The sequence below is a fragment of the Phyllostomus hastatus genome, unplaced genomic scaffold (assembly GCF_019186645.2).
Source record: "Phyllostomus hastatus isolate PE091 unplaced genomic scaffold, TTU_PhHast_1.1 phas_scaffold_78, whole genome shotgun sequence".
Lineage (NCBI taxonomy): Eukaryota > Metazoa > Chordata > Mammalia > Chiroptera > Phyllostomidae > Phyllostomus > Phyllostomus hastatus.
The window spans coordinates 11,184,764-11,194,575 of NW_025334041.1; the positions used below are offsets into that span (position 1 = coordinate 11,184,764).

The following is a 9,812-nucleotide window of genomic DNA, read 5'->3' on the forward strand; positions in this document are numbered from 1 at the left end:
AAGACTCCTCAAAGGGCTAGACATGAAGTTACTGTTACAGGGTGCAGCCAAGAGGGGAGACCCCAAATAGGGATTTGGAATGGGGTCCAGAACTCAGAGTGTTCAGGAACTATTAGGATGTCCTCACCCCACCCCCCACAGGTGTGAGTTGGAGGAGGGGACAAATGGAGCAGGGCCATTGAGAGCTGTTTTGCATAGCAAGAGCTTTGCAGCTAATCTCTGGTGTGGTCATTTAACATATCTATAACCTTTGACTGGTTACATAGATCTGTTAAATAGCTGTGGCCATGCTCTGAGCCAGGGGAATGGAAGTCACTTCCCCCCCCCAAGGCATAACTGGGGAGGCGGGTCCCCCCAAGTTACAGCGCCTGCCTGCGTGAGAGCTTGGAGAAGATTGGCTCCATGACATGGGGCCACGCCTGCCCAGACTCACTATGGAAGCCCAGTAAAGCTGGGAGGATGTGAGAGTGCTGGCAAGTGTAGCCAATTGTGGGAGGAGTTGGAAATGGGGCTGCAGAGGAAGATTGGCGCGGGGATTTAAACCCAGACATGGCAGCCATTGGAGGGAGAGGACTACTCTGCTTTGGCAGAGTGGGGACCCCCGCAGCTTTAGAAGGGGAAACCACCACCCAGTTTTAGCAGAGATCCCGGTAACACAGCTGAGGGTGCTGGGAACCAAGGGAGGCCTACCAGCCGATATGGATTACTGGGAAGAACTGGGGGCTACCTGAGCCATGGACTTCTATTTTTTTTCCTGAGATACAGTACCCCAAACTGGGCAAAGGGGGAAAGGAAGGACTATATGTGTTTGTGGGTGTTTTAAGGGGTTTTGGGACTTTGATGAAGATATTAGGTCACTACTTTAAGTCTGTACAGCATTAAATAAACATTTCCTTTCCTTTTCACAAATCTCTGGCATTGAGAGACGTCTTTCCTATAAGGCGGTGGACATAATGAACCTGGGGGTTAGGGTAATAGTATATCGGCCCCCCTTTGGCCCCTTGTGTTCTGTAACATTACCATGACCCATTCCACTCCCAGGTATATACCCAAGATCATTGAAATATAGTATATTTTCATGCAAAAACTCATGCACAGATATTCACAGTTGCATTATTCATAGTATCCAAGAAATGGAAACTACCTACATGTCCATCAATGGATGAATTGACAAGATGTAATATATTCATATAATGGACTATTATTTGACTCTGACATGAAGGCTCTTACATGAAACTTCAGGACACTCTCTAAAATAAAACTTTGGAAAAAAAGGGCACTTACACACTGACAGATATACGAAGAAAGAGTCATGATATCTACAACTTAATCTCAGATTGTACAGTCATAATAATAGGCATAAATGGGCAGCATTTGAATAAGCAAACATGTCCTATCCCAACTATAACTTAAAAGGGTCCTAGTCCTCAGTCTTGGCTAGTTCAGGTACCTAATAGAGCGCCGTCCTGCTCCTGTAGCCCCAAATGATTTCAAGTGGTTAATCTATGTCATAAGAATTTATTTTTTTTATACACAAAGACAATGGCTGTAAGGATACCCACTGAACTAGCAGGGGAGAAAGGACAGAGAGGTGAAAAAGGGATTTCTACTTTTTACCTCAGGTATTTCCAGATATCTTTACTATTTTAATTTACATTAGTATTTGTCATGAGCAGGTACTAGTTTTATAATTTAAAAATGCTGTTCCAGTTTATGGGATGCAATTCCATGATCTCAGTCATTTGTTTTAAAACATTTCGGTGAAGAATAAAGGGAGATTAGGCACGGTCAGGGCCTTGGGGATGTAAAGTACAGCCCTGGGAATATGATCACTAATATTGTAACAGCTATGTATGGTGCCAGGTGGGCATTAGCTTATTGGGTGGATCGCTTGGCAAGTTATATAAATGTCTGGCCACTATGCTGTAGATTTGAAACTAATACAAAGTAATATTGAAAATAAACTGCAATTTTAATTTTTTAAAAACAAAGGAAAAAGTAAGCAAATTAAGCAAAATCTTGATAATTATTGAACTTTGGAAAAAAAGGGCACTTACACACTGACAGATATACAGAGAAAGAGTCATGATATCTACAACTTAATCTCAGATTGTACAGTCATAATAATAGGCATAAATGGGCAGCATTTGAATAAGCAAACATGTCCTATCCCAACTATAACTTAAAAGGGTCCTAGTCCTCAGTCTTGGCTAGTTCAGGTACCTAGTACACCCGATGGGTATATGGCAGTATTATACTCCCTACATTTGTGTATATATGACTTGTTTATAGTAAATATTTTTAAAAGGCCACTGTGGAAGAAAACTAGTGTTTTTAAGAGCAGGAGAATGAGGGAGAAGAAAGTAGCATCCATTCCACCAAATTATATGAACAGTAATTTGCTGTCTTATTTTTGAAAAATACTTGAGGGCATTGAAAAATGTATACTTGATATCAGAGATTGGCAAATTTTTTTCTGTATAATGGTGGAAGAGTAAATATCTTAGTCTTTCCAGGGCTATAGTCAGTGCTCTAATTACTCAATTCTCTATAGCATTGTGGGGGAAAAACAGCCAAAGATAAACGAATGCACACAGCTCTGTTCCAATACAATTTCATCATGGAGACTGAAATTCGAATTACATATAAATTTCACATGTCACAAAGTGTTAATCTTTTAATTTCTCTTTTCAACCATTTAAAAATGTAAAACTATTCTTACCCCCTAGGCCTGAGGAAAACAGGCTTTGGACTGGATTTGCCCCCAGGCCCCTATTTGCCAATGCCTGCTTTAGACTGTCTGAAACTCTTTGCTATATATACGATGCACAAGGATACATATTTTTTCTATCAAAAGATACTAGGAGGGATTAAACCCAAATGTGAATGGTGACTATGTCTGGGTGAGAGGGCTATAGGTAATTTTTAATTTTCTTTTCCTCCTTCAGCATTTTCCTAGTTTTTTACAATAAACATATACTTCTGAGAAATGTTTTGCAAACAATAATTCATTGTCCACAAGAAGAGGGGCAGGAAGACATGACACGGAGATTGCCCATCTGTCCTGAATGTCTTTCGGAGCCCAGATCGAATTAAAAGAAAAACCTTCTGAAGATTTCCTTCCTGTTCTGGGATTCTGCCTCCTCACACAATCAAATGCCTGTAACACAATTCCTTTCCATTTGAAAAGCAATCCTCTCTTCGCTTCTCTCTGAAAGTAAATTTCCCAAATTAAGTCCTGTAAGCTGAGGGCCTCCTCCCCCGTCTGGGCAAATGTGATTAGCAATCGCATCTGGTGTTCAGGGTACCGGGCAATCTCGCTCCTCTCCCAGCCTGGAAACGCGAAACACAGCATAAAAAAAAAAAAAAAAAATCCCTGCGGAAGGCCACCAGGGGGCAGAGACCTGCAACCTACAGAGGAAGCGGGGTGGGCTCCGGAGAAAACATACTCGTTTGTAAATTGCCCTTATTCTCTAAATCCCTTTCAGAAACCAAATGAAGGATAGTGTAAAGACTTTGATCCGCTCACCTGCAATGGTAATTCACGAAATGGAATGTGCCATTTTCTTGGAGCTTAGATAACTAGGGTCTTTCAAAAAGGCCAAGGCAAACTGTTTTGTTTGTTTGGTTTGACCTCATGGTCCGAAGGAAAGGTTCTGAAAAACGAACACATCTTCCTTCTCAAACAGGGAAATTTGTTCTACCTCACAAGGAACCATTGCTTCGCAAAAATAATCTTTATTTTTTCATATGTAACAAACATGAACCTGGTCCAATGTAAGGGGAGAACGTTCCCCTTTATTACAACTATCCAATTTGTTTTACATCTGGGAATCAAATGGAGAAGAATAAAAAATATAGACAAAGAAACCTTAGGTAAATCTGTGTAAACAGGTAAGTTACTCTAACACAGCACACCTGGTTTTACTGTGCTTCAGCGTGCTTCACAGGTGTTACCTGTTTGGCAAACTGAAGGCAAGACCCTCCACCAGCAAAATGATTACAACCTGCTTTATTGCAATACTCACTTTATTACAGTGGAACCAAGCCTGCAATATCTCTGAGGTATGCCCACAAAGTATACTAATATTGTTTCCTAAGTGTGATATCGTGATTTACAATAAGAAATATTTATTTGGTCCTGATCCCTGATTTTGGCACAGAGCCCCTAAAAATCTTGGAATTTCCTAACTGATTAGGGCATCAAGGTGTCTAATGAGGGCATTTTGGGAAAGCACCTGAGGACTGGGCAGGTTGCCTGCCAGTGGATCTAACCAAGGGATTAGAGGGTTGCAACTTTCAGGCCCACCCCTTGCTTTCTGGTTGACTTCAACCGCCGATGGTTAATGATTTAATCAATCGTGCCCACGTAATGAAGCTTGCATAGAACTCCAAGAAGAAGGGGCTCGGGAGAGCTTCTGGGTGGGTGAACTCGTGGAGATGTACGCAGAGTGTTGCTTGGGAGTGGTCCTTTCCCCAGCCTCGGCCTACGAGTTTGGCTGTTCCTGAGTTACATCCTTTTATAACAAACCAGTAATCTAGAAAGTTAAATGTTTCTCTGAGTTCTGTGAGATGCTCCAGCAAATTAATGGAACCCAAAGAGGGGTTCCTAGGAACCTCCTGTGTGTGTGTGTGTGTGTGTGTGTGTGTGTGTGTGTGTGGCACAGGTGAAAACCTGGGCTCTTGCCTGGCATCGGAAGTGGGGAGACAGGAAGGGAAGGCAGCAATCTTGCAGGACTGATCCCTTAAACTGTAGATTATGGCAGAATTGAGCTGGATTATAAGACATCCAGGAGCAAATAATGAACAATAGCTAATGGTAACTTTACCTAACATTTATTTGGCACTAAGGGCCACGTATTATGCCAACTGCTTTTCACGTGTTATTTCCTGACCACCATGAACCTGGGTGTAGATGACACTGTTATCCTGTTTCTGTATTTGCTGTCTCCAGTCTCTCTCCCCCATTCTCTCTCTTTTTTCATTTAAAATTTTTAAATGGTAATAAATACACATAAAATTTACCATCCTAACCATTTTGAAGTGCGCAGTCCAGTATGGTCAAGTGTATCCGCAGCATTGTGTCACCAGTCTGTGGAGCTCTCTCATTCTCCCAAACTGAAAGTCTCAGAGAATAACTACTCATTTCCCATCCCCTCTCCCTCCAAGCCCCTGGAGACCACCGTTCTACTTTCTGTCTCTGCAAGTTTAACTACTCCTGGCACCTCATAAATAGAATCATGAAATATTTGTTTCGGGTTTTTTACAGCTGGATTATTTCACCTAACATAATTTCCCAGGCTTCATCCACCTTGTAGCAAGTGCCATGATTTTCTTCCTTTTTAAGGCTGAATAATATCCCATTGTGATATACAGGGTGGAGCAAAAGCAGGGTTACAGTCATCCATCCACATGGAAAATAATACCATAATTAATAAATAACAGGAAAAAATAATCTGTGTTTTGTGTACTCCCAATGGCAAACCTACTATCTATCACCTATAGTCCGTTGTGATTTATAATATATAAATTTCGCTGATGCCTTTATCTATAGTGGACATTTGTGTTTTAACAAGCCCTGCTGGTGATCCGATACAGACCAGTGTTGAGGACCACTGCTCCAGAAGTTCCAACTGAATTTCATTGTTGCTGTTGTTTCTTTTTAGACTCCTCCCCTGAAAACCTCCTGTGAGTGAGGCTCTGCCACTGAAAATGTCAGGAGCCAGAACAGAGTTACCTGGTGAGCCATTTGCAGGTGTTTGTAAATTGAGAACTATATGCAAGTATTGATTATTTGAGCTAAAAAGGAAGAGGAAAAGCCTTGAGCTCATATTTTCCTGCAAAGCCAAAAGGAATTGTTTCATTCATATTGTGGAAGATGCATGCGTTGGATGGCCTCACTGTAAGAAATTTTATATAAAATTTTCTCCGCAAAATGCTATATTTCTCAAACCTACCTCCCTTCTCTGAGGCCTCCTGTGCAAAATAAATTTAGAAATTGTTTTGCAACAATGACTAACATCAACAATAATAGCTACTTTTGTTTTATACTAAAAGGAAGTTTTTGTGCCCTGACTGGTGTGGCTCAATGGGCTGGGGATTGTCCCTCAAAACTGAAGGGTCGCTGGTTCGATTTCTGGTCAGGGCACATACCTGGGTTGCAGGCCAGGTCCCCTGTTGGGGGTATGTGAGAGGCAACCAATCAATGTTTCTCTTACACACTGATGTTTTTCTCCCTCTCTCCCTCCTTTCTTCTCTCTCTCTAGAAATAAATAAAACCTTAAAAGTAAAGAAAGTTTTTAGAGCCTTGTTTAAAATTATACTCTATCTACTGCAAAGATGTACTACATAGTTATAGACATAACCTTATGATGTCTGGTACTGCCAAAAAGATAAATATATATGTATGAAAAGAATAAACTTAATAATAATCAGGCAAAGGTGATACTACAATTTTCTTCCAAGGAATTCTAAATGTTTGTGAATATGAGTTAACCCTATTGTGGTAACTCCTGCCCAATTATGTGAAGTTGTGATTTTCTGAAATGTTGTTTGGAAAATGTGTGCTCCAAGGAAATAACTTCATTGGAAGAGAAAGCATTGCATTTGCCATAAGAAAAAATAGAAGACAAATTAGTGTTTCCTTTACCTAGAGGTTACATGTAAAGAGCACTGATAGGGAAAAGAGAAAGACAGTCAGATTCTTCCAACATGTTCATAAATCTCAGCAAAATTTTTCTAGTTCCTCAAGTTGAAACAAGTCAAAATCTGCCAGTAAATCAGCCTTAACTCATGCGTGATATTATTAGGTACTGAAGTGAAGTCACTGGTGACTTGGTTCCCTTAATCTGATCAAAACTAAAGTCCTCCTGACTCCTACCCCTTTCCTTTAAAAAAGAAAAAAAAGGCCTTTTCTTGTCAATTTGCTCTGCCGTTCAAAGTCTCTACTTTCGGTTTCGTTTATTGAATGGTAACAGCTCACATTTACGGGGCTGCTTCTCTCAGCCAGACTGAAGGACTTGCTTCCACAATTTCATTCAGCAGCCCCCTCACCCCTTGGGAAGTGGGAGGCACACCCTCTTTGCAGGTGAGGGCCCCCAGATAGATTCAGAAACTTGCCCAAGATCACACTGTGGGAATTCGGTCTCACCACTGCCAGGAAGCTGAAAGAGGTCAGTCTTCTGCAAAGTTCATATTTCTAACGGAATCCTTTTATTATTTTCAATTGTTATTCTGTTGCAGTTGTCCCAATTTTCCCCCTTTGCCCTCCTCCGCCCATCCCACCCCCCGCTCCTGCAGTCAGTCCCCACACCGTTGTCCGTGTCCACGGGTCACTCACACATGCTCTTTGACTAGCCCCTTCCCCTTCTTTCCATTTTATGCCCCTCCTTCCGCCCCTCTGGTCACTGTCAGTCTGTTCCATGTTTTTATGCCTGTGGTTCTATTTTGGTCATTGGTTTATTTTGTTCATTAGATCCTTCTTACAGGTGTAATCATATGGTATATGTCTTTCACCAGTTGGCTTATTTCACTTAGCATAGTATTCTCCAGTTCTGTCCATGCTGTTGCAAAAGGTAGGAGCTCCTTCTTTCTTTCTGCTGCATAGTATTCCATTGTGTAAATGTACCATAGTTTTTTGATCCACTCATTAATTGATGGTCACTTATGCTTTTTGCAGCACTTGGCTATTGTAAATAATGCTGCTATGAATATTGGGGTGCATAGGTTCTTTAGAATTGGTGTTTCAGTATACTAAGGGGATATTCCCAGCAGTGGAATTGCTGGGTCAAAAGGCAGTTCCATTTTTAGTTTTTTGAGGAAGTTCCATACTGTTTTCCACAGTGGCTGCACCAGTCTGCAATCCCACCAACAGTGCATTAGGGTTCCCTTTTCCCCACATCCTCTCCAGCACTTGCTGTTTGTTGATTTGTTTATAATGGCCATTCTGAACAGTGTGAAGTGATATCTCATTGTGGTTCTAATTTGCATCTCCCTGATGGCCAGTGATGTGAAAAATCTTTTCATATGTCTATGGGTCATCTGTGTGTCCTCCTTGGAGAAGTATCTATTTAGGTCCTTTGCCCATTTTTTAATTGGATTGTTTGTCTTCCTGGTGTTGAGTTGTATGACTTTTTTATATATCTGGAGACCAAATCCTCATCCAGTGTATCATTGGCAAGTATGTTTCCCCATACGGTCAGTTCCCTTTTCATTTTGATGATGGTTTCTTTAGCCATGCAGAAGCTTTTTAGTTTGATGTAGTCCCATTTGTTTATGTTTTTCCTTTATTTCTGTTGCCCTGGGAGATATATCAGCAAATGTGTTGCCACGTGGGATAAAAAAATATGGAATGCTTCACAAATTTGAATTTGCATGTCCTCCTTGCACAGGGGCCATGCTAACAATTTCTGTAGCATTCAAATTTTAGCATATGTGCTGCTGAAGTGAGCACCTAACCACATTTTTAAAAACAAAACCCAAACAAGCCAAACGCTAATGCCCAGAGATGAACTGACTGGGAAGTATTTGCAGAGATGAAGTACATGGTAAATGGAGACTTTAATTCAATGAAAGGGATCAAGTTTGTAAAGAACACCATAGTTCCCAGGAAACCACAGGAAGGCATGTGCCTCACAGAAAAAGAAAGGATGAAGGAAGGATTTTTTTTTCCCCATGTAGTTATCATGAACTGTGCACGCCATGAAGGCAATGGTTCTCAAAGTGTGGTCCGTGGAACGGCAGCAGCAGCAGCGGCCCCTGAGATCTTGTTGGCAAGGACAGCCCGAAGGCCCCACACCAGAGCTATTGCGTTACAGACTCTGGAGTGAGGCCAGCATCCTCCTTTTAACCAGCCCTTCAAGCTCCAGTTTGAGAACCACAGCTCTAGGGTTGAACTCCTGAACCACCAGGAACATTCACCAACTCAGCTATTTCCGGAATGACATTTACACCTTTAAATCTTAGACCTGTTTACATGCACGTTGACATTTAAAAAACTTAAGAATGTTTATCCAGTTCAGCTAAATGTTTTACAAACTGATGCCTAAACTAATGCTTTGACCAGTTCAGTTTAAACCAACAACAGCAAATGTTTCCAAGGACTGACTACATATCAGGTGCCATTCTCAGTGTTTTACATTGATTCATTCATTTAGTCATCATGGCATCCTATATATGCCATTCCTACCCTCGTTTTATCAATGAAGACAGTGAGTCTGAGAGAGGCAAAGTAACCTGCCCAGGTCCCAGAGTGAGTACTTGACCACTGAGATTTGAATCCAGGCTGCATAGATCCAGAACCCTGTTCATAACTGCGGACTATCTTGGAGCCAAAAAAAAATTTTTAATCTATTTGAGAGAGATCTCTAGAGAAAAATAATCTACCAAAGAAATTTGAAAATTGGAGAATTTTAATTTTCTCTGTCAAACCAATCTATCTGTAATGGGCAAATTATCAGAGTCCTTCCAAAAATAGTATCATGACACTCAAAGAGTCTTTAAGCCCTGGCCAGTGTGGCTCAGTTGGTTGGAGCATCGTTCCATAACCAAAGAGTGGCAGGTTCAATTCCCAGCCAGGACAAACACCTAAACTGAGGGTTTAATCCCCAGTCCAGGCACCTATGATCCCCAGTCCTGCGAACATAAGGGAGACGGCCAATCAATGTTTCTCTCTCTCTAAAAACAAAAATAGCCCTCAGAAACTTGAGTTAGTTCCTTGGGACATTTAGAATAGATGTCAGGCTTAGGTGATTCTGTGATCTATGGATTTTAAGATTTGATGAGGCTATTTCTGAAGCGATTTCTTGCTCTTC

The 9,812-nt window shown here is 41.2% G+C and overlaps 1 pseudogene; it reads right to left on the minus strand.

Annotated features, from left to right (window-relative positions):
* Nucleotides 1-8,339: 8,339 nt before the first annotated feature.
* Nucleotides 8,340-8,452, minus strand: LOC123812241 (annotated as a pseudogene).
* Nucleotides 8,453-9,812: the final 1,360 nt, after the last annotated feature.